The sequence below is a fragment of the Schistocerca gregaria genome, chromosome 7, assembly GCF_023897955.1.
Source record: "Schistocerca gregaria isolate iqSchGreg1 chromosome 7, iqSchGreg1.2, whole genome shotgun sequence".
Taxonomy (NCBI): Eukaryota; Metazoa; Arthropoda; class Insecta; order Orthoptera; family Acrididae; genus Schistocerca; species Schistocerca gregaria.
In genome coordinates, this window is record NC_064926.1 from 45,480,385 (window position 1) to 45,502,919 (window position 22,535).

Below are 22,535 nucleotides of genomic sequence, written 5' to 3' on the forward strand. Positions count from 1 at the left end.
ATCTAACCAACTGGATAGATCAATTGTACATATCACAATTTCATACATCACAAAAACAAAAAAAATCACTGGGGTAGAGGATTTTGGCAATTACATATCACTTAATTATTGGGAATTGGAATACTTCTAGGGACTGATGACCTTATCAGTTCAGTCCCATAAGATTTCACACACATTTTCAAACATTTTTTTTCGAATTGGAATACAAAATAACACTGACATGGAATAAATTGACACTTGGGCACAGAAGAACACACCTTAGAGATTCATGGTGGATATTGGAAACTAAGCCTGCATTAATCAACTGTGAGAAAACAGGCTACCTGGCAAAACCTAATGGAAGAATATTACTTTCTGGCAGGGTGACTTACTTGATGTTGGTATGCTTACACAAGGCAACATTCTCATGATAAAACATGTTAAAACAAAATTATTAACTTGACAGAGAAATAAGCATATGACAGGTTATAGCATGTTGGCCAGGGATAGCAACTGTTAAGAATCACACATCAGACTCTAAAGATCAAAACAGCAAATAGGCATATGTAAAAAGTTCTCAGAAGAATGAAGGAGTTGCTAATGACACACACAGAGCATCAAACAGGATATTACAGCACATTTTGCCTCTTTTTTTTCTTATACAGAAAGTATGGCATCAACAGCTAGTGCAGAATGGTTAAATTACATTGAACTTCTGTCTCAGATTAGCAAAGGAATAATGGAACAGGAACCTACTAGCTCCAGTTGTTATGGGTGAGGTTTATGATTGACTCTGAAAGGCAGAAGGTGCAAATCAGCTGGTCCTGACAGTTTGCTGGTGTAATGTTATAGCACTTGTGTACTAGGGAACACACTAAGAAAAGGACTGGAGTGAGGTTGTACAAGGTATAGTAATTCTGGTGGAATTCACTGATGCTATAATGGTGCTAATCCCAATCAAGATCACTTTATCGAATAATGTGTGTCCTATTGCCTTAACCAATGTTGACTACAGAATATTCATGAGGGTCATTAACAGCTACCTAAGACGAGAAGTGCCAAGGTCCACAGTCCTAGAATGTAGAGAGACTGAAGGAGACTGACATGTTGGCAGATTTCAGAGACCTTGTCCATCTTACTTGGAAAGTGAAGGCAAATTTGTATATTGCATTTCTAGATTTTTAAAAAAAAAAATATGACAAAATAAATTTGACTACTTAGAAAGCATCAAGGATAAAACATGGTTTGATAGTAAAATCATCAAAATTACCAATTTATGATTACTGATAATCATTCAGAGCAGATACAGTCACAGGATTATACTTAGTTTGCTTTTCTCTGTGCAATAGCGATGGAACCCTTTTTCTGAAAATTACAGACCACATCTATGTGATGAAGGTTGCAGAAAATGTATTTACAAATGACCTCAGTTTAATTTAAATTATTAGCAACAATTTTGCATCAATCTGGCTGAGCTGGAGACTTTCTCTGCTCAGGGATTGGGTGTTTCTGTCATCTTCATCATCCTCATTTCATCCTCATCGACACTCAAGTTGCTGAACTGGCGTCACATCAAAAGACTTACACCAGGTGATTGGGTCTAAACACCAGGAGGCCCCCGCCACACATTTCATTTCACTGTGACTGTTGAAAATAGTTTTGATTACAGAAGTGACAGTCATACAGAAGGAAGTAATTTTATGAGACTTCAAGGTTTTGAAACTGGAAATCCTGATGCTCATGTTTATAGAAAAGCGAGGAAGAGATGCATAAATGTGGTAGAAATAATACAGACGAAAAAAGTTTTTCTGTCTTTATATATTCCAAATATCACTGAATAAAGTCGTTACAATATTGTACAGACACACAATATCAGAAAAAAAACACCAACAAGTTATATTCTGTTCCATATGAAGAGATTCACAATATATAGAACAGTAATAAGACTCTTAACTATAGAACATCAATATACAGTCTTGTAGTGAGCATACATTAAACAAACAAAAGTAAGTGAGGTTAAGGGCCCAGCGCCCCAGGCTTATATTAGGCTGTTGTGATCAAGGCACATGCTTGCTATGCTGTCAGTCCATGTAGTGAAGCAATCTCTCTGGGCCGACCAAGGAGACATTTTTATTTGCACTGTTTGATTACCTGTGCTCACACTATCGGGTTACAACATATCCCCTTGGGGAAAAGTGTTCACAGTGGAGATGTGCATGATTTAATTGGAGGTGGCAGCTGTTGGAGCAGGTGTCATGCTCTCACGGGAAAATTTTGTCTGAAATGGCATGGCACTAACTCTCCTGCCAGAGGCTACTGTATGAAACATGGGTTTGAGATGCTGTATCTACGTCCTCATCTGGGCAGGCACTCAGCGATGGAGGCAACAGAGGATGATGGTGGCAGTGACAGGGGTGCAGAGACAAGCGTGGCCCCATGTTGATCCCTGGCAGTAGTGGCACCAAGAGGGAAGACTGCGCCGGAGCCATGGACAACACTGCAGGAGGACAGTGCAGATGTTGAGGTGGCTGTGGAGTAGGAGGGCTGTCTGCTGCAAGGTTGATCATGCATGGTTGATCATGCATGGTTGACCATGCATGGTTGATCATGCATGGATGGAGCTGTAACAATATGGAGATTGTATTGGTAGATTCAGTAAAACTCTTTAGTTGTCAGCACTAATATATGTGGATACTATAACCAGTAGTAAAAGTATATCACAATTTGGAAGTAAATCTTCTGGTTGAAAATGACATCATGGCCAATACATTTTATTTAAAGATAAGCATGAAACCTCTAACCAGAACTTGTTTTATAAACTTGCACAAGCAGCAGCAGCATCAGCCACCTGAGAGACATCACCCAAAACTTCAATGTCAAAAAGCTAAGTTCAAATTTGTTCAGTTATGCCTTCTTCACTTCGACCAGATTTAAATACTTTAAGTTAGAAGATTGTTGTAACTGCGACTAGGACGGTCGAGGGGTAGAAATGACGGAAAGTGCGGCAGGACCCGTGGAGGCCCACGAACAACAACACAACAGGAGAGGGTGGACACGATCAATGAAGGACAGAAATGAACAACAACAAGATTGAACAACAGAGTCACTAGGAAACCAAACAAACACATCCACTCGTATGCAGAACAAGTTAGTAAGCTGTCTAACATGACGCGATGTGTCAACAGACATACGCGAGATTAGACTGGCTGGTTGAGCAAGAAGCAGGTGCTTAAGTACGCTATCAGTTTTGCCGGTATTGGCCACTGGAATCACGTGTTCCACTGAGGCGCCCTCACACTAAAAGCAGGCCAGGAGGCACATGCCGCCACAGCATACGGCGTGATGGTGAAGAGACCTCTATGGGTCTTCGACGTCCATGATGTCTGGCGCGGATTCAAATTCCACGGTGCACGGTACCAGAAAGATGAATACTGGAACCTGGGTGTACACAAAAGGTTTAAGGACAAGTGGACGAAGTTTTGTTAGGAGCTGGTTATAGTGTTGTGACACCAAGCCATCAGAGGCAAGCATGACACACACATAGTGTACTCAGTAGTGATGGACAATTCACGGTATCCACTTAAGGTGTTAGACAGATATGTGGGCCCAGATGTAATTGCTGGATGCCAGTATCTGTAAAAAAAAAATGTTTGAAATCTTGTGACATAAACTGTGGACTATTGCCTGTCACAAGCCTATATGGCAATCCCTCTAAGGAAAACAACTTTTAGAGGGTCATGACTGTAGCTGCTGTGGCTGTGGACAGGCAACGAATCAAAGAATTAAATTTTTAAGAATGCACAAATTATTACAAGGCAAAAGGAGTTGGAGAACGGACCCAGAAATCAGGATGAATATGCTCCCAGGGGCACTTGGGGATGGGTCCCAGGGAAACAGAAACCCATGGTGTCATTGCGGGCAGGCTGTCACAACATACGTGATTTCACTATCAATTCTTAGCCAAAACACATTGTAGCAGGCCAGCAATTTTGTATGAGAAACACTCTAATGGTCCAGATGAAGAAGGCACATGACATCCAATTGCGTTGTGGACAGAGTCATAACCCTGGTTGCTGACTCTTCTGTACCCAACAGTATTACATCAAGAACTCAGGGGCAGTGGTGGTGTAATGTAACTGACTACTGAAGAGTGCGATACCACCCTTATAGTCGCATCTGCCCTTGAAGGGTCAGTGCTCCAATTTGATTTCTATGATTTTTTTAATTTAATATTATTGTATGTAGTATTTAATTTTGCCCCAAATCTTTTTTATTATATTATTCTATAATGTGAACTTTATTTGTTTATTTCTGGAGAATATGTTGGCACCAGTGTGAGCCAAAGACATTCGTGTGTGAAAGGTCGAGAGTCAGACATTGTTAAGGTGGCTGTTGGAGTGAGTTAGTTGGACTGTTGTGGGGAGAGCGTGGTTTTGTGAGGTGGACTGTTGATGGGAGTATGAAAGGAAGTCTGTCGTCTTATATAGAGAGTAACTATAAATAGTATGTGATATGAAGATGGAAATTATTGTGAAAAAGTTAAATTAATAAAAATGAAGAATGAATAGTAAAACAAAAAGCGAGTACTAGTTTTCATTAGCACACAAAGACCCGGACATAATATTAACAATGTTAGATGGATGGAACGCACCATGGCGAGAATCAAGACAACGAGACCAAATTCAGCATCTAAAGGTAAGGTATTTTAATTAGTTCTAGTATTCTGTGATGTATCATTCGTTTGTCTAAATATTAAGCTTAACATCGTCTGTTGTAGATACAGACCACCCAAGCTGGCGGGGTGTCGTCAATTGATCATCACAATCTCAGGGTTTGAAATAGCATTTAAATGAATTGAAAGTTTGTCGCTTGATATTTGATTTTCACCCCGGACGAATGAGGGTACATTACAATTGGGGGCTCTTGTCCGGGATCCATTGCATTATTGGACTAATACTCGTTTTATGTTAACAGGTATGGACTAATAATGTATTAGAAAGAAGAGGAGAACAATCTAAATGAAAGGAAATATAATCTACTGACAAATGGAAGTAACAACCCAACAAGAATAAGAAAAGTAAATAATAACAGACATGGAACCACGCAGAAAAACGAGATAAGTACACCTATTAAGTTATTTGTATTGTTGACATTTTGGGCGTCTTGTCGGAGAAAGAGTTTCTTAATTCGATTAAAAATGACCGTGACAGATGAGTTGGAACAAAATCAGCAGGGGGATAAAAAGTCTATCGAAAGTGTTCAAGCAAGTGCTAGTACAGAAATGGTAGGTATAAAATCGGAAGGAAAGGTTGAAGAATTAGCTATGTCCGCTATGTTGCAATTACTGTTAACACAGAATGCTGAACAATTCGCTACTTTGAACAAACAGTTTAGTTGTTTGAATAAGCAATGTTCTGAACAATTTAGTTTCTTGAATAATGTAGTTACAGAAAACGCGAAAAGTATGGAAAAGAAAGTGTCTGATTTAGAAGAGAAGCTTTTAAAAGAAAATAGCCAATTGGCTAAGGAATTCTTTAATGAATGTTCAACTATCAGATAGGAAATGAAAGAGACGAAAACCAGTTTGGAGGAGCGGACACACGAAATTGAAGGTAGGGAAGACAATGTGGAAGATAAAATCAATAAAGTCGAATTAACAATCAAATGGGAAGTGGAAGAAACCGCGAAGTATTTTGAATCATTTTCGAGTGAGAGAAAAATTAAAGATAGGGAAATGATTACCAGAATTGACTTACATATGAAAAATGTCGATGACAAATTGTCATTGTTCGAAAACAAGGTAACAGAAAAAGCAAAAATTATTGAACATAATGTAGATTCTTGTAACAATGTAATTAAAGACAATGAGCATGAGGTAGTTCGACTACAGAAACAATTAAATGAAATTCTGGATAATTTAGCTATGAAATCAGTAGCGACTTCATTTAACGGATTTTGGCCACGTACAAACGTGTGTAATTTTCCGGGAGACGGAAAATTACACCCAGTTGATTTCATTATGAATTGTCGTGACAAATGAGTGACACTGTACAGATCGAATTTGTTAAAAAATTCTTAGTTGGAGAAGCATTGTCGTGGGCTAATCTAACCGCCAGTCCTGATTTAACCTATAGCCAATTTGAAAAAAGTTTTTTGAACAAATTTTTCTCAGCATCTGTTCAGGCCAAAATCAAAAGCTATTTTCTTAATGGGGCTAATTATAAAGAATGTGATGGTACAATGAGGGAATTTTGCGAGAAACAGCTAAGAAAGTTGGCACATTTAGACAGACCTTTTGATGAACTAACGCAAATAGACGCTCTAAAAAGGAGGTTACCAAATAGAGTTCAGTGGGACATGGTATATGGGCCAGATGATTCAGCTGAACAATTTTTGAATTACATGGAGAAATTGGATCGTGCATTAGAAAGAAGCAAAAGATTTAATGGGCATCATTATGAACAAAGTCATGGAGGGTGGAACCAAAATTCTAATAATGGGAATAATGGTAGGTGAAATAATCATAAAGGGAATAATCAGCAGGATCGTCAAGGTAATTTTCAGGGAGATTTCAATAGAGGAGAGAATAGCAACTGGCGTCAACATGAGAATAAGGGAGGCAATTATTATGGTGGGAACAGAAATAGACAATGGGAAAATCCAGATAGAAGACAAGATGGGAATGGGCAAGGCCGGTTAAAATAAGAGCCGTCCCAATGAGGGCCTGTCAGTTTGGGATGAACAGATATAATGCTAGAAATCAGGCTAAGTGGAATCAAAATAGGTATGGGCAAAATGATTACAGAAAAAGACATAGTAATAACATGACAAGAGCACCGGAAATTGGTAACAGACCATTTGATAAACAGTTTTGGCAGCAAGTCAGTGAGAAGGCTATGAGCACAGATAATTCTAGACACATTAGTAATGAAGATTCACAGATTAGTGGGGAGATAATGAATAATTTGTTTAGGGAGGAAGAAAGTGATGTGAGGGGGGATGTAGGTGGTTGTTCCTATGTTAATAATTGTTATGATACCTTCGAAATAAATGCATTAATGTATTCTGATGAAATTGCAGTAAATCAAGATCTGAGTGATGTAAAAACTTCTGTGGGTGAGAATGTCAATCAAGTACTGAACAATAAGGTTGTAGAATTAGAAGAAGTAGAGTGTGATGTTGATGTGAGAAGTTGTGTTGAAGTAGCTAAGGTTATGGAAGTTGAGTCAAATGGTGAGATGTTAAATGATGCTGAGGAAGAGGCAGTTGATGATAGTGATAATATGTGATATAGAAGTGAGATACGAGTATTTGTTGTGATTAAGAATGATGCAGATGTAGTTATGAAGGAGGAGGGTAATAGTGTTAGAGAAAATAATCATTCAGTACAAGAGGATCAGGCTGCAGTCACGTGGGTTAATACATCACCAGTAATCGATGGGATAGACAGGGATGACATTAATATTGCGAATGAAGAGAAGGTAATTATTAACTTAGGAAACCAGGGACAAGAGTTCATTTGTAGATTGTGGGACAGCCTTAATGAGGCTAATAAACATAATATGTTTTGGATACAATTGTTTTCCATCTGCGAGAAGGTATATCCTATTTGGTGGGAAAAAGCAAAAACAGGTATAAAATGTAAAGAATTGCCTATGATTACTGATAATAATAATGTGTCTAATTATGTTTGTGTTGAGAATCCTAGTTGGCTTCTGCACAATGTGCAGACTGAAAATAGTTTAGCTTATGTCAAACAAAATGAAGATCTGAATTTTAAAAGCGTAGAAGTTGACTTGGTGCATGAAGATGTTGGTGAGCAGGAGAGTGAAATTGTATTAAGCCCATACATGCAAATTTGTATTAATGATTGGACAGGTTATTGTTTGATTGATACTGGAAGCCCAATATCAGGAATCAGTGAAAAATTGAGGGATAGGATAAATAAAAACCATGAATTTGCAGAATTACCAGTAGTTGGGGTTAAAATTAGGGGAGCGACAGGAAGATTCAGTAAAACAGTAAAATGTCAAATTCTTTTGTCTTTCAAAGTTGGAGATGTGGTCTTTGATCAGGGTTGTCTTGTCATTCCGGACCTGAGTGAGGACATAATTCTAGGTATGGATTGGATAGTAAAAGTGGATATGGGATTTAATTGGAAAAACAAAACTGTCAAATTTAGGGAACCAACAGATAAAAATGAGTTGTATACAGAGAGCTTCATTGAGAAGAATAGTAATAGTCATAATCAGATCAGGGGGGTGAATTATTTAGATGATGGGAGATGCACTGATCCTTTTGAAAAACAGACTTCTATTGATGACAAAGATTATCAAAGCATAGTAGAAAATAAGATTGCTGAAGCAGAGAATTTAACTAGGGAACAACAATCTGATCTCATGGAACTTTTATGGGAATATTCTGATATATTTAGTGACAGACCAGGCAGAGTGAAAGGGTATGAATGTAAACTTGTACTCAAACCACATGATCCATTTTTCATTAAACCTTATGGGATTCCATTAAGCAGGAGGAAAGCTGTAGAGAGGGAGTTGGAAAAGATGCAGACTTGGGGGGTTATTCAGAGGTGTAATATCGAATATAATAATCCTATCATAGCCATTTCTAAGAAGGATAATAGTGTAAGACTTGTCCTAGATTCTAGGTTCCTCAATAAATTATTATGTAGGGAAACTGATCATCCTGAAAACATTGATGAATTACTACACAAGTTTGAACATGTAAAGTTTATGCTTGCCTCGATCTGACCTCTGGATTTCATCAAATACCATTAGCAAGGGAATCTCAGAAATACACAGCATTCTTATATAATTGAAAATGTTATACCTTTACTGTAGTACCATTTGGGCTGAAAGTATCTGTTGCTGAGTTTATCAGAGCTTTAGATTATGTGTTGGGAAAGGAATTGTTACACAAATTAACTATATATGTAGATGATATTTTGGTCTCCAGTAAAAGTTGGAAAGAACACATAGGGTTACTTAAGGAAATTTGTGAGGAGTTTAGAAAAGGAGGAATGTCACTGAAGTTATTGAAATGTAAATTTGCAGTGAAACAATTAAAATTTTTGGGGCACATTATATCTGACAATGGAATTATGCCAGATGATGAGAAAATTGAAGCAATTGCAAAGTTTCCACCACCTAGGAATAAGAAACAGCTAAAGTCATTTCTCGGACTGTGTGGGTTCTATAGGAAGTATTGTGCTACTCAGGCTCTTAATGCAACTTGTTTAGGGAATTTGCTTAAAAAGAATACTATATGGGATTGGAATAAAGATTGTCAGATTGCTTTTGAAGAGATTAAACACCAGTTGGTAAATAGTAAAATATTATGTAGGCCAGATTTTGGGTTGCCTTTCTGTATTATGACTGCTAGTAGTAATTATGGTTTAGGGGCACACCTTTTCCAAGTGAGAAGTCAGAATGGGGTGGAAGAACATAGATCTATTGCTTTTGCCAGCAGGACATTGCAGAAACACGAGAGGCAGTACACCATTACAGAAAAGGGACTATTAGCCGTTCATTGGGCTTTCTCCAAATTTAAAAATTATTTATTGGGTCACGAGGTGATAGTCTTTTCAGCACTATCCATAGTAGAATCATGAGATGGGCACTTTTTCTTCAGCAGTTTAACTACACCATCAAATATATTAAAGGTGATGAAAATGGCATAACAGATGCTCTTTCAAGGCATCCTTTGGGAGAATCTATTGGTGAAAATGGTGATGAAGGAGGGAATGAATTTAAAATTATGTATTTAAAAGGGATAAATGAGGACAAAGATGTCGTGAAAATCTGCAGTGACATTAGACGGTTTCAGAATCATGATGAAGAGTGGAAACTGGTGAAAAGTTATATTGGAAAGAAGGGAAAAGAAAAAGTAGGGCAGTATTACAAAATTCATAGGGGAATATTATTTTGGAGGATGAAGGAATATAGTGAGGTATGGCAGTTATGTTGGCCATAAGAATTTGTCAAATTACTTGTAAAATATACCCATGAAAGTTATGGTCATTGTGGGGCAGCAAAATGTATACAAAAGATTCAAGAAAACATTTACTTTTACAATATGACGAGGACTGTGAGGAAAATCTTGTCCACTTGTGACTTGTGTCAGAGAGTCAAGGTAACCAATCAAACGAGTAGAGGTCAGATGCAAAATATACACTCCTGGAAATGGAAAAAAGAACACATTGACACCAGTGTGTCAGACCCACCATACTTGCTCCAGACACTGCGAGAGGGCTGTACAAGCAATGATCACACGCACGGCACAGCGGACACACCAGGAACCGCGGTGTTGGCCGTCGAATGGCACTAGCTGCGCAGCATTTGTGCACTGCCGCCGTCAGTGTCAGCCAGTTTGCCGTGGCATACGGAGCTCCATCGCAGTCTTTAACACTCGTAGCATGCCGCAACAGCGTGGACGTGAACCGTATGTGCAGTTGACGGACTTTGAGCGAGGGCGTATAGTGGACATGCGGGAGGCCGGGTGGACGTACCGCCGAATTGCTCAACACGTTGGGCGTGAGGTCTCCACAGTACATCGATGTTGTCGCCAGTGGTTGGCGGAAGGTGCACGTGCCCGTCGACCTGGGACCGGACCGCAGCGACGCACGGATGCACGCCAAGACCGTAGGATCCTACGCAGTGCCGTAGGGGACCGCACCGCCACTTCCCAGCAAATTAGGGACACTCTTGCTCCTGGGGTATCGGCGAGGTCCATTCGCAACCGTCTCCATGAAGCTGGGCTACGGTCCCGCACACCGTTAGGCCGTCTTCCGCTCACGCCCCAACATCGTGTAGACCGCCTCCAGTGGTGTCGCGACAGGCGTGAATGGAGGGATGAATGGAGACGTGTCGTCTTCAGCGATGAGATTCGCTTCTGCATTGGTGCCAATGATGGTCGTATGCGCATTTGGCGCCGTGCAGGTGAGCGCCACAATCAGGACTGCATACGACCGAGGCACACAGGGCCAACACCCGGCATCATGGTGTGGGGAGCGATCTCCTACACTGGCCGTACACCTATGGTGATCATCGAGGGGACACTGAATAGTGCACGGTACATCCAAACCGTCATCGAACCCATCGTTCTACCATTCCTAGACCGGCAAGGGAACTTGCTGTTCCAACAGGACAATGCATGTCCGCATGTATCCCGTGCCACCCAACGTGCTCTAGAAGGTGTAAGTCAACTACCCTGGCCAGCAAGATCTCCGGATCTGTCCCCCATTGAGCATGTTTGGGACTGGATGAAGCGTCGTCTCACGTGGTCTGCACGTCCAGCACGAACGCTGGTCCAACTGAGGCGTCAGGTGGAAATGGCATGGCAAGCCGTTCCACAGGACTACATCCAGCATCTCTACGATCGTCTCCATGGGAGAATAGCAGCCTGCATTGCTGCGAAAGGTGGATATACACTGTACTAGTGCCGACATTGTGCATGCTCTGTTGCCTGTGTCTATGTGCCTGTGGTTCTGTCAGTGTGATCATGTGATGTATCTGACCCCAGGAATGTGTCAATAAAGTTTCCCCTTCCTGGGACAATGAATTCACGGTGTTCTTATTTCAATTTCCAGGAGTGCACTTCCGAAACAGCAGCTTGATGTTGTAGCAATTGACTTGTATGGATGACTGCCAACCACTAGAGGAGGGTTTATGTATGTTTTTGTAGTGGTGGACTTATATTCAAAATTTGTTAAGTTGTACCCATTGAGGAATCCTACTAGCAAAAACATTATTTCATGTTTTACCCGTGACTATTTTAAATGTGTAGGTGTACCCAAGGCAATTCTTAGTGACAACGGATCACAGTTTACATCCAAAAGTTGGGAAACATTTATATATAGAGAGGAGATCAACCACATACTTATTTCAGCTTATCACCCATCCAGTAACCCAGCCAAAAGATACATGTGTGAAATTGGGAGATTATTTAGGACTTACTGTCATACTGCCACAACACTTGGATACATTACATTAGCAAACTTGAAGATGTGATGAATAGCTTAGAGCACAGTTCAACAGGATTCTCTCCACATGAGATACTTTATGATAAAAAGCCATCAAATCTTATTAGTGAATTGATTGAGTTTGCAGCATGTAACAGCTTGTCAAAAGAAGAAAGAGAGGAGATTGTAAGGAACAACATGAAAAAGCAAGGGGAAATTAGGAAAAGTATACAAAATCATTGTGTGGGGAACTTAAGAAATTCTTTGATATTTATATAGGACCATTTGTGATATCTGAGAACCCACATCCAAATGCCTATAGGTTGATCTATCCTAAATCTAGAAAACTTTTTGGTCTACATAACATCACAGAGTTGAAGCATTATAAAAGTCCAAGCTAAGTTTACAGTGTCACAAATTTTGAAAACTTGAGACGCTGTCTTGATCTGTATCTTTGCTGTTTAATCTTGCATTTTGCTTTGTATATATTTATGGTTATTACAATGAATATCTTATGCTCTTGACTTGCACGATGAGTACAAAACTTAAATGTTTCTTTATACTCATGTGATTTGAAAATATAGATTTTTAATCTTAGTATCATTGTGTTAGTGTAAGTTGATGAGGCCATACATCATCTGTTTGAATATGGCTATGTTGTGCTCAAAAGAGCTTATTCATTTAGACATTATGCTAAATATCTTTGTTATTGATATTTATTATACACAGTGTAAACTGTTTGTAACATTTTGTTACTGAAGATCCTTTATGAACCAGACTTTATGAGTAACTGGCCAACACACTCTTGTTCTAAGTATTTGTGTTGGGGAGAGAAGTTTCCATGTTTCTATTCTTGTTTATGCTTATGGAGTTTTAACTTTTGTATTATCATTTTTATTGCATAACTTTGTCTTGTCCAATAACTATGGAATTTTAACGCAGTATTGGGCCATGTTGCTTCAAGACAGATCACTAGTCTTATCTTGTTTGAAAATATGTGCACTGTGCACATAAGTAGATACCTGGACAGGCATTTACTCTTCAACCAGCGAAACAATTATCATTTCTGTGAGAAACTTACCTGAACTATAGTTTTAGAACACTTATATATGCTATACATTGTTTTTCTTGTTGAGGCATAACTCACAAAATATGAGTACTTAAGTATAATAATTTGTACCATTGCCAGTTGTGAGGCTTATCTACTATTATCTCGTGTATATATGGATTTAATAGGATACCATACACTTTAGAAATGTACATTTTGATTTACTGATACCTAACATAAAAACACAATGATAGGACTGGAGAGAAATAACAGTAGATGAGATTTTTCAGTGGTAAACTTTTATTTGTGAATCCTTTTTATGTAATATTTAAATTTCTTTGTGGCTTGCGTTATTACTTAGTCAAAATTCCAGAGGTGTGACGTTTGTTCTATACCACTGAGAAATCTCCTTCGAAACTTACCTTACCACTGACAATGTTGTGTCTGTAATACACAAACACTTAGGTAATTCTGTCAAGATTTGATTCTGAGATCTATGAAATAACTGTGGAAGCAGTCTATATATGATAAAACTGTACACTCTAAATGATGTTAGAAATCTGGAATTAATCACTTACTGAAGATTAACATTGAAACTGCAGATTACTTATGCACAAAGCTATGAAACTTTGGTTTTTTTGCGTGGTCAGCTCAGTAGGGGTTAATGAAATGGGGAGTAGACGTCATGTCTTATGACATAGGCAACTACACTAACCACAAATTTACACTTGTGAAGTGACTTATATGCTACTATATGGATATGTGACTGCGAGAAGTTATGAACAGAGTAACCTGTCTTTACTACAAACTATGTGAGTTGAAGTATGAGGATAAAAAACTGCAATTAATCTTGAGTGAAACAGCATTCATACTCTAATAGTGATGGTGATCCTGTTTTGCGACAGTTGTGTATACTATGTGGTTCTCATGGAGACACATAGACACTGTGCGCCTTGGTACTGTTTGGACTTCTGCATACTGTTTACTCTTGCGTCCTGTGCATATGGCCAAGATTGATTGAAGGCTGAGTATTGGTGGCAGAAGGTGGATGATTCTGCAATATAATTAACTAATCTACATGTTTTATGTGACAAAGGAACTGGGTATGGAGAGAGGACTACACACTGTACATATATGTACACTTTACATGATTACACATTGCCTATGCCATGAGTAGAGGGAATTTTCATATATATGTATTTATATTTTCCTTGAATTTTAGGATTAGAAGTGTGTTTGCTATTTTATTATCTTATATTGAAAAACTGACCTGACTAAGCAATTGCTAGCTTCTGTTCTGATCAGTTGAGAAAACAACAACACTTTTATGTGGATGGAGCTCTGTATCTCTGCAGATTTATGTTTTACTGACTAACTTTGAAAGAAATTGATTTTGTATAGACACAGAATATGAGATAAGGGTAGGTTGGATGAGTATCAGCATGGAGTGGGTTAGGATTAGAGGATAAAGTACATGCAGGAACTGACAAACACAAAACTTTGTGTAGTATTTACATGTATTCACTTTATTACTATTTAAAACCCTCTGTCCTATCCAAAGGCCTCACCTTCAGCCCCACTCCCAGGTTCAACCAAACTGCCCTTGTCAAAGATTTACTGTCCTACACTCGTAGTCTCTGCTGGAAATATCACTTTGCCACGAAGAAAAACAATCCTGATCCCACTCCTAATGATCCAACTCCCCAAGACACTATCCAAATTGAACCCTGCCTGCAACAGTTCCGTCCTCCATCACAGCGGGACCCACCTCCTCTTCCTCAAAATCACCCTCTCCAAACCTTCCAGGAATTTCTCACTTCCAGCCTTGCCTCTCAATCTTTCTTGAAAAACCTTAATCCTACTCCCAACATCACCACAGCCGAAGCCCAGGCTATCCGTGATCTGAAAGCTGACCGATCCATCATCATTCTTCCGGCTGACAAGGGTTCCACGACCGTGGTACTTGATCGTCGGGAGTATGTGGCTGAGGGACTGCGTCAGATTTCAGACAACTCTACATACAAAGTTTGCCAAGGTAATCCCATTCCTGATGTCCAGGCGGAGCTTCAAGGAATCCTCAGAACCTTAGGCCCCCTACAAAACCTTTCACCTGACTCCATCAAACTCCTCACCCCACCGACACCTCGCACTCCTACCTTCTACCTACTTCCTAAAATTCACAAACCCAAACATCCTGGCCGCCCCATTGTAGCTGGTTACCAAGCCCCCACAGAACGTATCTCTGCCTACGTAGATCAACACCTTCAACCCATTACATGCAGTCTCCCATCCTTCATCAAAGACACCAACCACTTTCTCGAACGCCTGGAATCCGTACCCAGTCTGTTACCCCCGGAAACCATCCTTGCAACCATTGATGCCACTTCCCTATACACGAATATCCCGCATGTCCAGGGCCTCGCTGCAATGGAGCACTTCCTTTCACGCCGATCACCTGCCACCTTACCTAAAACCTCTTTCCTCGTCACCTTAGCCAGCTTCATCCTGACCCACAACTTCTTCACTTTTGAAGGCCAGACATACCAACAATTAAAGGGAACAGCCATGGGTACCAGGATGGCCCCCTCGTATGCCAACCTATTTATGGGTCGCTTAGAGGAAGCCTTCTTGGTTACCCAAGCCTGCCAACCCAAAGTTTGGTACAGATTTATTGATGACATCTTCATGATCTGGACTCACAGTGAAGAACAACTCCAGAATTTCCTCTCCAACCTCAACTCCTTTGGTTCCATCAGATTCACCTGGTCCTACTCCAAATCCCATGCCACTTTCCTAGACGTTGACCTCCATCTGTCCAATGGCCAGCTGCACACATCCGTCCACATCAAACCCACCAACAAGCAACAGTACCTCCATTATGACAGCTGCCACCCATTCCATATCAAACGGTCCCTTCCCTACAGCCTAGGCCTTCGTGGCAAATGAATCTGCTCCAGTCCTGAATCCCTCGACCATTACACCAACAACCTGAAAACAGCTTTCGCATCCCGCAACTACCCTCCCAACCTGGTACAGAAGCAGATAACCAGAGCCACTTCCTCATCCCCTCAAACCCAGAACCTCTCACAGAAGAACCCCAAAAGTGCCCCACTTGTGACAGAATACTTCCCGGGACTGGATCAGACCTTGAATGTGGCTCTCCAGCAGGGATACGACTTCCTAAAATCCTGCCCCGAAATGAGATCCATCCTTCATGAAATCCTCCCCACTCCACCAAGAGTGTCTTTCCGCCGTCCACCTAACCTTCGTAACCTCTTGGTTCATCCCTATGAAATCCCCAAACCACATTCCCTACCCTCTGGCTCCTACCCTTGCAACCGCCCCCGGTGTAAAACCTGTCCTATGCACCCTCCCACCACCACCTACTCCAGTCCTGTAACCCGGAAGGTGTACACGATCAAAGGGAGAGCCACGTGTGAAAGCACCCACGTGATTTACCAACTGACCTGCCTGCACTGTGACGCTTTCTATGTGGGAATGACCAGCAACAAACTGTCCATTTGCATGAATGGACACAGGCAGACAGTGTTTGTTGGTAATGAGGATCACCCTGTGGCTAAACATGCCTTGATGCACGGCCAGCACATCTTGGCACAGTGTTACACCATCCGAGTTATCTGGGTACTTCCCACCAACACCAACCTATCCGAACTCCGGAGATGGGAACTCGCCCTTCAGTATATCCTCTCTTCTCGATATCCGCCAGGCCTCAAGTTGCCGCCGCTCATACCTCACCTGTCTTTCAACAACTTCTTTGCCTCTGTACTTCCGCCTCGACTGACATCTCTGCCCTTACTCTTTGCCTTTAAATATGTCTGCTTGTGTCTGTGTATGTGCGGATGGATATGCGTGTGTGTGTGTGTGTGTGTGTGTGTGTGTGTGTGTGTGCGAGTGTACACCTGTCCTTTTTTTTTTGCCCCTAAGGGAAGTCTTTCCGCTCCCGGGATTGGAATGACTCCTTACCCTCTCCCTTAAAACCCACATCCTTTCATCTTTCCCTCTCCTTCCTGAAGAAGCAACCATCGGTTGCGAAAGCTAGTAATTCTGTGTGTGTGTTTGTGTATTTTGTTCATGTGCCTGTCTGCCGGCGCTTTCCCGCTTCGTAAGTCTTGGAATCTTTGTTTTTAATTTATTATTATTTAATTTATATTTGTGAGAAAAGTATTTTCCCACTACATTTGACAGGGTTTACAGATTCCCATTGCAATGCCACCTCTGAATTTGTACATTTGAATTATTTTATACATATGTACAAGTGAAGCATGATACCACTGATGATGGCTGGTTTAACATGATCCCATTGCACTGCCATTTCTAAACTCTCATTTTTTAGCTATTTTACATTACATTACGAAAAACTTATTGATATGAGGACGCTGAGACGCTTATTTAATTGAGATTGTGCAAATGATACTCTTCACATTAAAAAATAAAATAAAATAATTAGCCACATATTTCTCAGTAGATGCCTGAACTAAATTGAAAATAACCATTTTAGCTGATGTTAAAACCAAGTCAATATAAGACCACATTTATCTCTTTTATGTCTTACTCTTAGTGTCTCATATATTTGTACAATCATTATATAAATATGTAAGTGAACTCTGGTAATCAAACCCAGTATGGTAGGGAAGAGGCATCCTGGGTGAGATACCAATATATTTATATGTGACTAATTAAGTGTTGTATGATTTCAGGAAAATTACCATGATATAATTTGACAGATGAGGCGATTAAGGGGACAAATTCAAGAGGAGAAGACCAGAAGAAAGAGACGAGAAGACAACTATTGAAGATTACATTAATTACATAAAAAAAAACAGTGGTTCGTTGCTTTGCGTATCTATCGAGATCTCTTGCAAAATACTTTTGCATGAAATCTCGAGGGGTGTGTGTAATGTAACGTACTACTGAAGAGTGTGATACCACCCTTATAGTCGCATCTGCCCTTGAAGGGTCAGTGCTCCAATTTGATTTCTATGATTTTTTTAATTTAATATTATTGTATGTAGTATTTAATTTTGCCCAAATCTTTTTTATTCTATATTCTATAATGTGAACTTTATTTGTTTATTTCTGGAGAATATGTTGGCACCAGTGTGAGCCAAAGACATTCATGTGTGAAAGGTCGAGAGTCGGACATTGTTAAGGTGACTGTTGGAGTGAGTTAGTTGGACTGTTGTGGGGAGAGCGTGGTTTTGTGAGGTGGACTGTTGATGGGAGTACGGAAGGAAGTCTGTCGTCTTATATAGAGAGTAACTATAAATAGTATGTGATATGAAGATGGAAATTATTGTGAAAAAGTTAAATTAATAAAAATTAGCACACAAAGACCCGGACCTAATATTAACAATGTTAGATGGATGGAACGCACCAATGCGAGAATCAAGACAACGAGACCAAATTCAGCATCTAAAGGTAAGGTATTTTAATTAGTTCTAGTATTCTGTGATGTATCATTCGTTTGTCTAAATATTAAGCTTAACATCGTCTGTTGTAGATACAGATCACCGAAGCTGGCGGGGTGTCGTCAATTGATCATCACAATCTCAGGGTATGAAATAGCATTTAAATGAATTGAAAGTTTGTCGCTTGATATTTGATTTTCACCCCGGACGAAAGAGGGTACATTACAGTGGGAAGCATATAATTACACAAATGATACAATGACCTCATTGGTTATCCAGACAGCCATGGTAGATAAACCCAACAACCTATGATAACAGATTTGCCTGTGACAGCCGCCAGACTCCAAGGATTTGGAATAGGGAAACCATCCATGGTGTTTTGGGTTTGACGTCTAGGTGGAAACAGTAATTCATCCCGTTTAAATTGTGGATTAGGACCAATTGGCAATCAAGAAAGAGCATCTACATGAGTGTGTTGTGATGCAAGTGATAAATGAATCTCATAGTTGTAGAGTGACAGAGTCCAGCACTGCAGACAATGAAGCACTTCATTTGGTAAAGCTGCTGAAGAATGGAAAAGAAAAACCAGAGGTTTATGATAAGTAATCAAATGAAACTTAAAGTGGTATAAGAAAATGTGAAATTTTTGGAGCGAGTACGCAACAACAAAGATTTCTTTTTCTACCTGGAGTAACACTCTTGTGCCTGATTCAGATTTTTTGAAGCATGCGCAATAGGGCATTTAGAACTGTCTGAAGATATGTGCATGAGAATGGTCCCAAGGCAACACTGTGAGGTGTCTGTGGCCAAAACAAGATGTTGATGTGGTGGGAAAGTAACCAGTGAAGGTGCTGAATGTAATTTTGACCTTAATAAGGTAAAAGTACTCTTGAAGGTGGATAACCAGTGAAAAGAACATATTTATGTAAGAGAGCATGAAGTGGCTGTGCCATTGCGGCTGCATGGAAAGATATTTATGGTAGACATGATCTTTCCAAAAAAGGATTGCAACTCTTTGACATTAGTAGGATGCAACAAAGCTGTAATGGCATCAACACGCTGGCATAAAGGATTGGGGCCACCACATAAGACTTCAAAAATTGAGATAGATTATAGACAGCTGAAAAAAATTGTGATTTGTCCAAACTACATCTGTGGCACAAAGGTTCTGCAAATGTTTATCTGTTGAGGAACCTGAGATGATAATATCATCCAGGTAGTTGATGCATGTTGGAAAATGGTAGGGCACTAGCCACGTCAAACTGCAGGTGCTGGTACTGATATAATACGAAATGGGTATTCACTACATGGACACTTTTGGAATCATCATCAAGAGGCAGTTGTAAGTGGATTTCTGACAAGGCTATTTTCAAAAAACATTTTCCCCTGGAAAGCCTTACTATGTGTTCATCTGGACAAGATAAGGGATAGACATGACTCATGCGACATCCACTCTGAATTTACAGACACTAAAATCATCATGGAGCCAAAGGTTGCTCTTAGGGTTTTTGAGAGTTACAGTGGAGTAGACCATTCACTTGGGGAGACAGACATGATAACATCCAAAGTTTCAAGTCAATCTAGTTCCAATTCAATTTGTTCATGTAAAGATACTAGGACTGAGTGGGCATGAAAATGGGGTGCACTGTTGGTTGATTTAAATACACATGCGCATCAACTTGGTGCACTCACACTCCTGTGCCCTAGTACTGGGGTACAGAGGGACTTTTTTGGGGTGCCGCACAGGCACTGGAGCATAGGGCTACACCTGCAAATTGGTAAATTCCTGTAACGAAGGGGGTGCAACTGATAAAAGTGGCGTGTCAACAGAAATCGGCCATACAGACATCACACAGATGACACCCCCTGCGTGGACAACAGTGACCTGTAACTCCTTGGGCCAGATCCCAGTGCGAAGCAGCTGAACAAACCCAACCACTGCAGGAGTGGTGCAGGCACAGAAGATGGACGAGTTTGCTTGGCTGCCAGTCGTCAAGCAGTTTATCCAGACTCTATTCCCCTATATAAGTGAGATGTTATGTACTCAGAAAAATGAAGAATCCACAGTAAAAATTTTCATTCATGACTTGAATGTACACATAATCTTTCTGATTCCTCATTTGATTGAGGGTGGAATGATAGAGATATAGCATGATCAATGCCAGGATGCAAACAAAGCAACTGAAAGGTGTGAGAAACAAACTGGGGTCTATTTTCAGAAACTAAGGTACAAGGAAACCATTCAATAGGGGAAAAAAACCTGAATTGCGTAAGAAATGTGACTTCAGCTGACAGTGACACTCACCAGAGAATGTAAGGAAACTGGTAAAATGCATCACAGCCAAGTGCCAATAGCAATTCAACAGAGCCACAAAGTCTACACGAATGTGTTCCCATGGATGGTGTGGAGTGGGCCAGGGGGTCACAGAGAGGCTAGAAACTGCCCATCATCAGGCACTCTGCTGTTAAAATGGACAATTTTGATAGCAAAACCTGGCCAAAAACAAAAAGAAAGTCTCCTTGTTAACAGTTTAGTGCACAACACTTCCCAAAGGCTCTGGTGGAGAAGATGTAGAACCTCACACCATAACACCATGGAAATGACTATTCTGGGAGAGAGGTCTTCTGTGTATAACAGCAAACACTCAAAAACAGAGAGGTGATACTATAAGGAAAAATAGTTGCATAGGCGGCCCGTAGCCTGACCCAGCATTTTTCTGGCTAGCCGTGTTAAACAAACTGAACCATCTGGTGGAGAACTGGGTTGGTGGCAACAGAAGCTGCTATGTGCAAGCTCGTAATTGGAGAAGCCTGCGGTTCAGTATTGAGATGGAAGCAACACAATTCTTCATGATAAAAGTTGGGATCAGGATGTATATGAAGATGGGAGAGGGCGTCTGCATTTGTATATTTAGAAGTAGGAAGAAAATGGATTTCATAATCGTAATGGACAAGAACAGCCTTGTGTCAAGGTTAAACAAGGAAGCTAACGGATTACACTCAGTAATAATGTAAAACTTGGAGCCACAAAGAAAAGAAAATTCTGGAGAGAATAGACTATGGCAAGAGCCTCTTTTCCCCCTGTGAGCTGGAGTGAGAGATTTAGAGGCAAAAACAACAGGTCATTAAAAGTCATTGGCATATCAGTGCACTAGAATTGCACCAAGTACACACTGTAAGTCATCAGTGCCATGACTATGCACTGGTCTGGAGAGAACGTTCCTAAGAAGAGGCTGAGAATAGTTTGAATTTCAACATTTGAAAAGCACATTCATGATGCAAGCTCCAGCAAAAGGATACATTCTTGCATAATAAAGCATGTAATGGCTGGACCAATGTGGCCATCACCAGCAGGAATTTATGGTAGTAGGCTGTCTTCCCCATGGAAACCTGAAGCTCCTTCGTCAATGAGATGTGAGGAACAGATGTAAAAGTGTAGCTGTGGTCTGGCAGGGATCGAACCCCATCCTGCGAGACCTTGAGCCCCAAATAAACAACAGAAGGTTGAAGAAACAGAGATTTCATGAGGTTACACTGCAAAACTTCATACTGTAAGAAAGAAAACAAAGTATACAAATTTTTTCAAGTGATTAGCTATGGAGGAGCCCATGAAAACAATATCGTCCAGATAAATAATGCAACCCAGGACAAGCATAGTTAATTGCTCTAAAAATCGTTGGAAAATAGTAGGGGCGCTAGCCACATCAAAAGGAAGGCGCAAATATTGATAGACCAGAAGGACAGCGTCATTCTTGTTCACTTGTAGGAGCCTCAGCTTATTGTCTGTTCGCACATGCACACTTTTTTGATATCACTTTTGACTGCCTCAAAACGATCACAAGTAAGGGCTCAAATAGTCTTTGTGATGCTTGAGTTCATGTCTTCCATAGCATCTTGAATGAGATTGCACCGTTTTGCATAGTCATTATTGCAAGTCATATCAGCAAAAACAATCACTTTATTAGCAACAGGGAGTGTGGGCCCAACAGCAGAGAGACCAAAAGGAGTACTCAAAACCAGAACTTGGTGAGACTCTACATCCACAAGAACCTGCAGATATGCATCAGAGAAATCAATTTTAGAGAATTACTGGCCACTCGAT